A 13023-nucleotide genomic window follows, 5' to 3' on the forward strand; every position below is an offset into this window, starting at 1 on the left:
ATATTTAAAAACAATTAAAATGCTTACTTCTGTCTTAGACGGAATATGCATATTAACATAAATTAGTGAAATTAAAAAATAGAGTTCGGTCATGTTCAGTGAGGGAAATAAACAGGAAGAGGACGGTTTTTTTGTACGATTCCTAGAAATGAAGAGGATTGACCACATATATTTTTTTTATTTATAGTACACGCGATTGAAATAAAAGGCATCTTTTTTTGTCGTAAAAACATTTCTTTTTTCAGTATTTTCGACTGAACTTTGTATAAAACATTCGTCGTCCTACATCTTCAAATTCAAAATGATGTATCTGTTGACAAAAAGCGAAAACAGCTGATTCCGTACGGAAGATGCGACCAGTTTCGCATTTTCCTTAAGCAAATGACGTTTGAAAAAACTTGACGAAACTTGATGTAAAGCACATTATAACGGGTGATTTTTTTGAGGTTAGGATTTTCCTAATGCATGATCACGTGGGATTTCAGACATGGTGTCAAAGAGAAAGATGCTCAGTATGCTTTGACATTTCATCATGAATAGACTTACTAACGAGCAACGCTTGCAAATCATTGAATTTTATTACCAAAATCAGTGTTCGGTTCGAAATGTGTTTATCGACAAATTTTATTCAGCGATGAGGCTCATTTCTGGTTGAATGGCTACGTAAATAAGCAAAATTGCCGCATTTGGGGTGAAGAGCAACCAGAAGCCGTTCAAGAACTGCCCATGCATCCCGAAAAATGCACTGTTTGGTGTGGTTTGTACGCTGGTGGAATCATTGGACCGTATTTTTTCAAAGATGCTGTTGGACGCAACGTTACGGTGAATGGCGATCGCTATCGTTCGATGCTAACAAACTTTTTGTTGCCAAAAATGGAAGAACTGAACTTGGTTGACATGTGGTTTCAACAAGATGGCGCTACATGCCACACAGCTCGCGATTCTATGGCCATTTTGAGGGAAAACTTCGGACAACAATTCATCTCAAGAAATGGACCCGTAAGTTGGCCACCAAGATCATGCGATTTAACGCCTTTAGACTATTTTTTGTGGGGCTACGTCAAGTCTAAAGTCTACAGAAATAAGCCAGCAACTATTCCAGCTTTGGAAGACAACATTTCCGAAGAAATTCGGGCTATTCCGGCCGAAATGCTCGAAAAAGTTGCCCAAAATTGGACTTTCCGAATGGACCACCTAAGACGCAGCCGCGGTCAACATTTAAATGAAATTATCTTCAAAAAGTAAATGTCATGAACCAATCTAACGTTTCAAATAAAGAACCGATGAGATTTTGCAAATTTTATGCGTTTTTTTTTTTTTAAAAAGTTATCAAGCTCTTAAAAAATCACCCTATAGTTGCAACATACAATTTGTGTGTATTCGGACAGTTGCTTACGCTGGCTTAAGCTAGCTTATGCACATAATAGTTAGGCCTTTAAATGACTGCCATTTCTTCACTATATTGACGGACGCCTCTAATCATGCCAGCACAAAAATGTTTCCGATATTAGTTCGCTTCTTTTCGGAAAAGGATGGCGTCAAAGTGAAAATTATAGACTTGGTAGATGCACATGGAGAAAGTTTCGAAATAATTGTAAATTTGCTGAATACCGCTATGAACAAATTGAACATAAATAAGAAACTAGTTGCGTTTTGTGGAGATAACGCGGCGTGTAATTTTGGCAACGTTAATCGAACCGGCACAAATAATGTGTTCTACAAACTGAAGCAGCTTTATCCTGGATTGATTGGCGTTGGATGTGCAGCGCATATTGTTCACAATACTTTAAAAAAAGCTTGCGACAAAATGCTTTTTGATGTGGAGATGATTGTAGTCAAAATTTATTCACATTTCTGTTTGTTCACCGTGCGTGTCGCAAAATTTAAAAAATTTTGTGAATCCGTGGATGTGGAATATAAAAAACTAATAGGTTACAGCAAAACTCGTTTCCTAGGCTTGTTGTCATCAGTCGACTCAATATTAAGAATTTTTGATGGCCTTAAGGAGTATTTTTTGGGAGATACCAACACCCCAAATTCTTTGCTACTATTTTTTGAAGATCCAAGGGCCAAGATGTGGCTGCTTTTCCTTCGTGATCAAGTAAGTATCGGTTAATGGAAATGAAATGTGTCAGGCACCAATAACTTTCTTTTTAATTTCTTATGCAGGCATCTATTTTCAACAGAACAGTTAAAGCAGTGGAAAGCGACAATATGAATGCAATGGAAGTTGGGCATGCACTCAATTCTTTTGTCCAATCGCTCGAATCTCGGAAAAAAGAAGCATTTTTGTCCGCTACAGTGCAAAAGGAAATGGAACATATTTCTGCTGTTGACGAAAGAGTGTCAAAAGAAGAGATGCAAGATCTCTCACGTCAATTCTATGGTTCGGATATTAATTTAGATTTAGTTTCAATTTAAAAGATTTTATTCATTTCTTTCTTAGAATCATCTATAAAATATTTATATTGAAAAGTGGAAACAACAATTCGACCATATTATGATTTTTGCCTGGTGAATTGAATGCTCTAAAATATGGTCTCTTATGATTTTTTCGTAAACCCAACCGTTTAAAAGATATTAACAGTTAAAATTTGATTATTTTTGGGAACATTATTAATTTCTTATAAATTTTATAACTCAATGAAAAAAATATTTTAGAGCATTCAATTTCCTACAAAACCTAATTAACAAGATATTTTTTCAAGTAGTTGGAAGCGAGATATACATTTTTCTATCTGATAATAAGAAAAAATAGAAAACCGTTAGGCGGAGGACCTTCCCGTTACAATTAAAAACTCATATTTGGAGAGGCTTTCTTAGAGGTGTCTAGGAACCTGTTTTTGCGAGTACCAATTGAAAAAAAAAAAAATTATTTTTTGAATCACCCTAATGTACATATTTGCAAAGTTCTTATGGAATTCATCATAAAATAGGTAAATTTTAATATAACTATGTACATACTTATGTACTTAGTATATGCTTTGATAGCAAATATATACGGATCATATATAAATTATATGCCGAGTTGGTAGCGCATAGGAAATAAACGAATCTGTACGCATAAATTTGTTTACATTGGAATTAGCATTTTTTTTCTCATTTAAGACTGAAAATGCTCAATTCTGCTATTTTCGTGCTGAAACTCGCTTATAATTTGTCTGTGGTGAAACTCTTCCAGCTCTGCCGAGTTAGCCAAAAATATTTTTACGCTCTCCGCGCCGTGAACCTTTTCTATGATAAACGTTCTCTGCCTGTTATGACAACGTCAGCTGAACTATAAACATACATATAAAGCAATGTCAATTAGGTCAGTCTTAAGATTCAGTTTAATAAAGACGGTTGTGAAAAAAAGGTCAAAGCTCTTTTTTTTTTTAATCCTAAACCATAACTCGGAGGATTGAGTCATGTGTAGAAGTTCACGCAAGTGAGGAAAGTTCTCTGATCGCCATTCACTTGGGAGTGGCCAGAAACGATTCTTTTACATATGACTCAAGCAGCTCACGACTTCCGGTCTTTGACCAAGTATCTTCTGGGTAACCTAAGAACATCCGTTTGAAGGCGAGCTAAAGTGAGAAGGCGAAACTTCCCCTGAATAGGGTTGTGTGCTGGGTTTGGGATCGCCACGTGTAAAAATACTCCCAATGAAAAATCAACAACAGCCTCGGATGAGAAACCCCCTTTTGATGACGATCATGGCAAACAAATTAAGACCTATGATTTGAGGGCATGTACCTGGAATGTCCGGTCCCTTTTTTGGGAAGGTGCCGCTGCCCAGCTGGTTGATGTCCTCGTGAAAATAAAGGCTGACATCACCGCCGTTCAAGAAATGCGATGGACGGGACGAGGACAGATACGAGTAGGTCCTTGTGGCATTTAGTACAGTGGCCAAATAAAGGAGCGCAAGTTTGGTGTTGGATTCGTGGTGGGAGAGAGACTCCGTCGCCGAGTACTATCACTCCGGTGAATGAACGTCTAGCCAGAATCCGCATTAAAGCGTTTATGAGGGCTTGGAGCGCACTTATGAGAGATGCCCCCGCCACGATGTCAAAGTCGTGCTTGGCGACTTTAACGCCAGAGTGGGTATAGAAGGTATCTTTGGCACTACGGTCGGTAAATTCAGCCTCCACGTGGAAACATTCCCAAATGGGTTGAGGCTGATCGACTTCGACGGGGCCCGAAATATGGTTATCTGTAGTACTAGATTCCAGCATAAGAAGATCCATCAAGCTACCTGGCTGTCTCCGGATCGAAAAACTACCAACCAGATCGATCATGTTCTGATAGGCGGAAGACACGTCTCCAGTATTTTAGATGTGCGTGCGCTCCGAGGTCCTAACATCGGCTCGGACCACTATCTTGTTGCAGCTAAGATTCGCACCCGCCCCTGTCCAGCAAAAAACGCACGCCAGCAAACACAAGGAAGGTTCTACGTCGAGAAACTGCAATCACAACAGACAGCCGAACGATTTTATACTCGGCTTGCACTCCTGCTCTCTGAGAGCACTCGTCAACAACTCGGTATAAGGGAACGTCCCACAGCATTTCAAACTCCTTACGTACATCTGCAACCGAAACCATTGGTTTTCGGAAAGTGTAAAAGAACAGCTGGCACGACGAGAAATGCCGTGTCGCAGCGGAGAGAAAACAGGCTGCCTACCTCGCAACGTTACGATCGACCACAACTCGTGCGGGATGGCATAGATACCGAGAGTTAAAGAGGGGAGCGAGACGCATTTGCAGACAGAAAAAGAAAGAGGCCGAAATGCGTGAATACGAAGTGCTTGATTAGCTGGCCGACAGGGGTAATGCTTGAAAATTCTACGAAAAGATGCGGCGGCTTTCAGAAGGTTTCAAGACCGGAGCATACTCTTGTAGAACCCTCAAAGGTGATCTAGTCACCGATGCCCAGAGCATACTGAAATTATGGAGGAAACACTTCTCCAGCCTGCTGAATGGCAGTGAACGCATAACGCCAGGAGAAGGCAAACCCGATTCCCCTATCGATGACGATGGAGCAGACATTCCACTACCCGACCATGAAGAAGTTCGAATAACAATTGACCGCCTGAAGAACAAAAAAGCGTCAGGGGTCAGGGGCAGAAGAACTGATAAGGAGCATGCATCAGCTTCTTTGTAAAATATGGTCGGACGAAAGCATGCCCAACGATTGAAATTTAAGTGTGCTATGCCCAATCCATAAAAAAGGAGACCCCACAATCTGTGCCAACTGACGTGGGATTAGCCTCCTCAACATCACATATAAGGTTCTATCGAGCGTATTGTGTGAAAGATTAAAGCCCACCGTCAACAAACTGATTGGACCTTATCAGTGTGGCTTTAGACCTGGCAAATCAACAACCGACCAGATGTTCACCAAGACCCGTGAAAGTAGAATCGGCACACATCACTTCTTCGTCGATTTAAAAGCTGCTTTCGACAGACCGAAAAGAAGCTGCCTTTATGCCGCGATGTCTGGATTTGGTATCCCCGCAAATCTAATACGGCTGTGTAAGCTGACGTTGAGCAATACCAAAAGCTCCGTCAGAATCGGGATATTGATATCATCGGCCTCAACACTCGCGCCGTTAGTTCTGCTTTCTCCAGACTGGACAAGGAAGCAAAACAAATTGGTCTGGCAGTGAACGAGGGCAAGACAAAATATCAAACAAACAGTCGCCGCACTCACGACTTGGCATATTTTGGGTCCGTATACTGATGGAAATTTATTTTGCTGCTATTAGCAGCCGATTTAAGCACACTTAAAATTTTAATTTTTTTTAACTGTTCAAATGCATTTGAGCTTTTGATTTTGAAAGTGTTATAAGTCAAAAATTTTAAAAATCTACTTTATCAGCTATTACTTATCAAATCTTAATAAAATAACATAATCTGAAGAGTTTGGCAGCATGCCATGCAAATTAACTCTTTAAAATGTATTTATTTTTTAGGTTGTTAACTGAAATACAGATATTGTTCGTTTTGATTAGAGGTATACGAGTAAGTCAGTGTGTTCACAAAGTAATTTTGTCATGTCTTCAGATAGTGGTTCAAGTATGATGAAGTAAAACTTTTAATGTAAAAACCTACTATTTAAAGTTAATTGTACACATTTTACGGCGAATAAATATAAGTAATGCTCCCAAGAAATGGAAACGAATAAGAATGATATCGTCTTCTGATGAATCAGCTCATAGTTTAAAAGTGAATTCGGAACCCTAACAAATGGAAGAAAGCAAAATGAAATCGAGAAATAGGACACGCAATCAACAGAATTATGCACAAAATATAAGAAAAATTAAGAGAAAACGTGAAGAGGAATATGAAACAAAAAACTCTAAGCCCGTGAGTGCTAAACTTTTCGAAAATGTAGATTGTCTTTGTTCCAAAAAGTGTTTAAATGGAATCGGATATGAAGACAGGAGTGCTAATTTTGATTATTTTTTCAATTTAGCAAGTTTCGAAAAACAGAATATGTTTCTGTATCGTTTGATTAGAAAACAATCAATAAAACAAAAATGCCCCAGAAATCACAAAGGATATATGAGAAAATGGAGTTTTAAGTTTCATCTATATATATGTATGAGTTCGGAAGTTTCTGTTTGCAAAACTTTTTTTGGATACTTTCAAAATATCTAACGGAAGATTAAGCCGTGCCTTAAATTCTGAAATACCTGGAATGGATGGTCGTGGCAAAATGGCTAGTTCATCTAGAAAAGCAGATGAAGAAAAAATTAAAGTAGTACGAGATCAAATTCTGAGTTTTCCAGCATGTGAGAGCCATTACACGCGATCACATCACACTTCAGGTCGAAAGTATCTAAGTGCTGACTTAAATATTCGAAAAATGTATGGGCTATATGTGGAAAACTGTGATGAAAATAATACATCATTTGTAAAGGAGTGGACTTATAGAAAAATATTTAATACTGAGTTCAATCTAAATTTTCATACTCCTCGTAAAAGACACGTGCCAAAAGTGTGATTCGATAAAACTAAAAATTGAAGCATCCAGTAATGAAGAAGAGAAGTTGCATCTTATGGAAATTCATGATTCACATCTTAAAAGTGCCGAACAAGCTAGAAAGAGTTTAACAGATGACATACAAAAAACCGAAGATAACCCGAGTGAAAATTACGGATTCACATTTGACCTACAGAAAGCACTTCCATATCCAAAACTTTCTGTTTCGGTAGCTTACTATAAGCGCAGCATGTATGTATACTATTTAGGGTTTCATAATTTCCACAATGGAAATGCTAAAATGTATGCATGGGATGCATGGGAAGTTGCGTCCTGCATCTTAAGGCACATTCGGGACATTACCACTCAAAAGCATATAATAGCTTACAGTGATGCCTGCTCAGGACAAAATCGAAACATTAACATAGCTTTAATATAGTTAAAAAATGTTCAGTCATCTGATAATAATGTTGAAACATTGATCATAAATTTATGGTATCCGGCCATTCTTTTTTCCCAAATGATCGCGATTTTGGTTTGATAGAAACTAAAATTAAAAATTCGAGCATTATTATACTTTAATAAAATCATGTAAGATGAGAAACCCATTTTCGGTAGTACAAATGGATCAAAAAGATTTTATTTCTATAAGTCAACTAAAAGAATTGACGAATAATAGAAAGAAAAACATCAATGGATAAGCTGTGCCTTGGTTAAAAATACAATGGAGCAGATTTCTAAAAAATGCCCCATATAAGATGTTTTATAAAACTTTCTTGGATGACAACTCCGAATTCAAAGTATTAGACCTCTCACCTAAAAAAGGAAGACCTAGAATATATGGAAATATTGTTTTACTTCCATTATACACAACCATTAGACCAATAACAAAAGAAAAACGTAAAGATATGATGGATCTACTACCCTATATTCCACCAATTTTTCACAAACACTTTATTTCTCTAAATACTAACGAATAATTTACTTAGTCACAATGAAATGAGTTTGAATAAAATGTTAATTACTAATAAAATTGTTTAATTGGTGGTATAAGTCATTTATAAAGTCATGCAGTTAATTTTGAAAATGGTACAAGTCATTTAAAACTTTCAAAACCACAAAAATGGCTATAAATTTCACAATCATAATAAAAACTTGTTTGTTGGGACTACTTTACTGTCGAAAAATCATAATCCATAATGCAAGAATGCTTTTTAATCCTTTAAAATGCAAAACTCTAAATATCTCGAAACAAAAAAAATATGACCTATACCACTTTCAAAATCATGGGCACATATTCTTATCCATTTTTAAAATGTACCCAAAAACAAAAATAAATCCCCAAACAGTCCGGAATGTGTTGAATAGTGCTGGTTTTCATAGACGAACCGCACGTCGTAAGCCATACATAAGTAAGGTTAATAAAAATAAGAGGTCGACGTTTGCTAAACAATATTTAAACAAACCGTATTGGTTGTGGGAAAACATTGTGTTCACCGACGAATCAAAATTTAATATATTTGGCTCGAATAGATAACGAAAAGTGTGGAAAACGATCAATCATGAGTCGCAAGGAAAAAATAGATGTATTCTTAACTTTTGTATCCACTAACACTTCACTAATTCTTTTCTAATAATTTATTTTATATTCAATAGCGCATAAATAACTTTAATTCCATATCAAACTTTAGTTAAAATCCATTTATTCATAAATAAGAAAATGGTTGCAAACAAGCAAAAAATTAGTGTTACCATATTTTGTAATAGAATAAAAATAAGAAAAAAGAAAGATTATGACGTCATAACTAAATTCATTATCTTATGATGAGTAATATGAAATCTTTCAGAATTCTCTCTATCTTGATAAATCTCGGTGTTGGATCGGCCAGAGTTATTTTTTTTTTGAAGCGCGCAAAAAGGAGTTCAACGCAAAAGAACTAAACATGCCCAGGTGTTGGTCCGATCGAGGGTTATTATTTTAAAGCGCGGCCGAAGGCCACCAATGCAGAAAGGAATTCTATGCGGAAAACTGATGTGTTATATATTTCCTGTCATTGGGGTATCATTTATTTTCTTTATTTAGTTTGGTTCTTCTAAAAAACAGAAATGAACGTAAGGTAGCACTGATTATTAGTTAGAATGCAACCTTTTTGTTATTTGAACAAAAGTTAAATGTTAAATAAAAGTTATTTTTGCACTATCTAATATAAAATAAATGGATTCCCGTCTGAAGAACAACAAAGCAGCGGGAGCCGATGGATTACCGGCCGAACTATTCAAACACGAGGGCGAAGAACTGATAAAGAGCATGTATCAGCTTCATTGTAAAATATGGTTGGACGAAAGCATGCCCAACGATTGGAATTAAAAGGATAAAAAAGGAGACCCCACAAACTGCGCCAACTACCGTGACATCGCGTATAAGGCTCTTTCGAATGTATTGTGTGAAAGATTAAAGCCCACCGTCAACAAACTGATTGGACCTTATCAGTGTGGCCAGATATTCACCATGCGCCAAATTTTGGAAAAGACCCATGAAAGGAGAATCGACGCACACCACCTCTTCATCGATTTTAAAGCCTATCGTGCGACTTCTGCAACCAGCTGCTGGAGAAAATAATTCGAGCTACAGAACTTAATCGAGCAGGTACAATCTTCTATAAGAGTGTACAGCTGCCGGCGTATGCCAATGATATTGATATCATCGATCTCAACACCTGCGCCGTTAGTTCTGCTTTCTCCAGACTGGACAAGGAAGCAAAGCAAATGGGTCTGGCAGTGAACGAGAGCAAGACGAAATATCTCCTGTCATCAAACAAACAGTCGTCGCACTCGCGACTTGGCCATCACGTCACTGTTGATGGTCATAACTTTGAAGTTGTAGATAGATTTGGGAACCAGTGTAAACACCACCAACAATGTCAGGCTGGAAATCCAAAGCAGGATAACTCTTGCCAACAGGTGCTCGGACAGAGTAGGCAATTGAGAATTAAAGTCCTCTCTCAACGAACAAAAACCAAACTCTATAAGTCACTCTTAATTCCAGTCTTGCTATATGGTGCAGAGGCTTGGACGATGACAACAACTGATGAGTTGACGTTGCGAGTTTTCGAGAGAAAAGTTCTGCGAAATATTTATGGTCCTTTGCGCGTCGGCCACGGAAACTATCGCATTCGATAAAACGATGAGCTGTATGAGATATACGATGACATTGACATAATTCAGCGAATTAAAAGACAGCGGCTACGCTGTCAATTCGTGTGGCACGCATACATCGAGCTTCTTAGTGACTCCAAGCTTCTTCAAATGGCTTATAACGGTTTGATGACTACTGGGCTCTTTCGACCAATTCAGCGATTTTATCGCAATTTTCGACGACAGGCCTTCCGGACCGTGGCGCATCTTCGACCACCTCTACACCAGAACGAAAACGTTCAAATCATCATTGTGCGGTGGAAATGGAAACTGTATCGAGTCCATAAACTGCACAAATTTTATTGGCGTCTTGAAATGCATTTTTGACTTTATCGTAGTAGTACTGTTAAATATGCCGCATTTTCTGTTTATTTTGCTCCATGTTTGCGACGCTGTAACTCACGAACGTCTGAAAAGAAACAACAATTAATCAAACACGTGTTAGCGCGTGAAATGAGCTTTCCAAACAGGTATAGTATGACCCGATACGACGAATAAAACTAGCGCCAACTTGCGAAAATACCGCAAGACTTTTTTGACAAACCAATATTTCAAAAACCGTAAGTCAGCAGCAACTATATATATATTAAGGTGGGCCAAAAATTAGTTTATATTTTATTTTTCGTAGTTACCATGAAAATCTCATTCAACATGACTAAAAACAAGTCCTGGTAAAATCTGAGCTCTTTATATTAATACTAGCTGGCCCCGCAGCCGTTGTCCTGCGTGAAATTATGTGTTTTGAAATGAAAAGAAAGTTTAATTTATCATTTCATTTTTTTTTTTCAATGTAACGCAGCTTGATAAGCAAAATTTTTTGGTTTCTGTTCCGGTGTACAGAAAAGATGGCTTTCCAACTCGTGTGCACGCCACGTATATCTGGCCGTGTGAAAAACATAGAATTTCCAAACTTATTGCACACACTATGCGACTATCCTTGTGTCCTGTTGAGTGTCATCTCAAATGTAATTTTCACAGGAAACTGAATATGTTTGAACTGAAATGGCAAATCGTTGGAACTCAAAGAAATTCGTAGAACCAAGCATTCAACCCTTTGTATTCGATAGCTGCGTCACAATCAGTCGGGTTTCATTACATAGTTTCGGCGCTTGCAGATTGCAAAACATAATAACGACAAATCAAACTTTGAGACGCAAATGATGCGGTGGCATACCAAGCCTCTCCAAAGAATTTAGAAACTCCACTGGATAATTCACGGCGACGTCTTCAATGTCAAGACGATCGGTCGATTTGTATGAGCGTAAGTCTTCCGGAATTTGACTTTGAATCTTCCAGTTTAAGTCAAGAACATCTGTATTTTTTGGCAGTTCATATTGCGCGTGCATTTAAGTAATCATAGTTACGATAATTTGGCCAATGTCCGAACATTGGTGATGAGTTCATCTTTCGTGAATTGATAAACCGCAGATGGAATTGATATCAAACCACCGGAAGCATCAACCGGAATTGACCCATTTCCAATTTTTAGCGAATACGACAATGTCATTTTTGTTCGTATCTCATAATTGACGCGGATTTGAAGGCTGATATGGTAAAATGATTATCGCGAAAAGTGTGCGATCTTCATTTGCATTCGAAGTAGCTATCGCATCGTCCAACGTTTGTTTCCACTGATTATCGTGTTCCAGCAATTGTAATTGCACACACCGTACCATTCACAGTACGCAATACGCCGCGTACATTAATCAGTAGCAATCGAAGGTTGAAGCAATCATCGTTTTTCGGTTGGGTTGTGTAAATTCATCCTAATGCATTAGTTGAGAACACACCTGAACTGGTCGGTCTTGCTTTCAGCGTAACTATTTCTTCGAGGATGCTTTCCATGAATGCAAGGTATTTTCAAATAGAGCAATGTTCTCGTAAGCGGATCACTGACGAAAGTTGAGAAAAAAACTCGTCAATGTTAGTTTTGTTGTTAGTGTTACCACCGGCTGTAATGTATTCTCTGGGCTGAAATAAACTCTTTGGCCAATCTCCATATTAACTGCGAGACACACAACAATCGGAAACCGTTCATGAATTGCAAAAGTAAATATTCTACAAAGCGCTTTATTGCAGTTCACGTATGGACCGTATCGTTCAAGACCAATAACCGCCATGTTGCTTCCCTTGGTGACGTACTTACAAACGTATTTTATAGATTACACAAAACTGCAATACTAAACATTGATATGAGTTTTGAATGTGAATTAGACAACAGTGGAGAATATAGTACGATCCATATGTTGTCAACTTCGATATTCACTACTCTAAGTTGTATGGTCGTCTGATGAGCTACGACGATGGAGTGGATATCCATCATTTCCAGTTTGCGATTCCGAAAGAAAAGCAAGTGGATAGTGTTTCGTGCATTTATTGTTAGACATACAAACCGAAAAGGGATTGTAGTGTCCGCAAGGTCCATGAACCATATTGCTTTCCACCACTTCATATAATACTGGATCTTTCTCTACATCAGGAATTTCCAGAGAAATGATTTCATCAATTTGATCTGGTGTAACCATCATCCAAAGAAGAATGTGTGCGTGCGGCAAACCTCTCTTTTGCCACTCAACAGAGTACATCTAGCTAAAGTCAATCAAACATCGTAACTGTTGTTTGAAAAGTCGTGCTGTGCCATCGTGACGATCGCTTACTGATTGACCGCGATCCATAATTCCGCACGTATGTCACCGCATCCTGGGAGTACTTCCTGCCTTGCCTTGGGCTGCAATACTTTGATGTAAAAAAGAACACCGACCGATATTAGGGCGATCTCTTGGTGGCTTCGTAACAAATTTCAATCTGCAATTGACCTCTTTGTGTGAAACACACGTAAAGTTTTCACTGAATAATTTTCAATT

General features: G+C 38.0%; 1 protein-coding gene and 1 long non-coding RNA gene across 9 annotated transcripts in view; one reads left to right on the forward strand and one right to left on the reverse strand.

Moving 5' to 3' along the window:
• Nucleotides 1-13023, reverse strand: part of LOC109579336 (cholesterol 7-desaturase nvd) — a 202416-nt gene that overhangs the window by 87367 nt on the left and 102026 nt on the right. The window lies entirely within an intron of this gene.
• LOC115066241 (uncharacterized) overlaps nt 2-13023 on the forward strand; it is a 34367-nt gene continuing 21345 nt past the window's right edge. The window contains exon 1 of the long non-coding RNA XR_007421973.1: nt 2-1325. This is a non-coding gene — a long non-coding RNA (uncharacterized LOC115066241). The remainder of the gene's footprint in view (nt 1326-13023) is intronic.

This window comes from Bactrocera dorsalis, chromosome 2 (genome assembly GCF_023373825.1).
Source record: "Bactrocera dorsalis isolate Fly_Bdor chromosome 2, ASM2337382v1, whole genome shotgun sequence".
Classification (NCBI taxonomy): domain Eukaryota; kingdom Metazoa; phylum Arthropoda; class Insecta; order Diptera; family Tephritidae; genus Bactrocera; species Bactrocera dorsalis.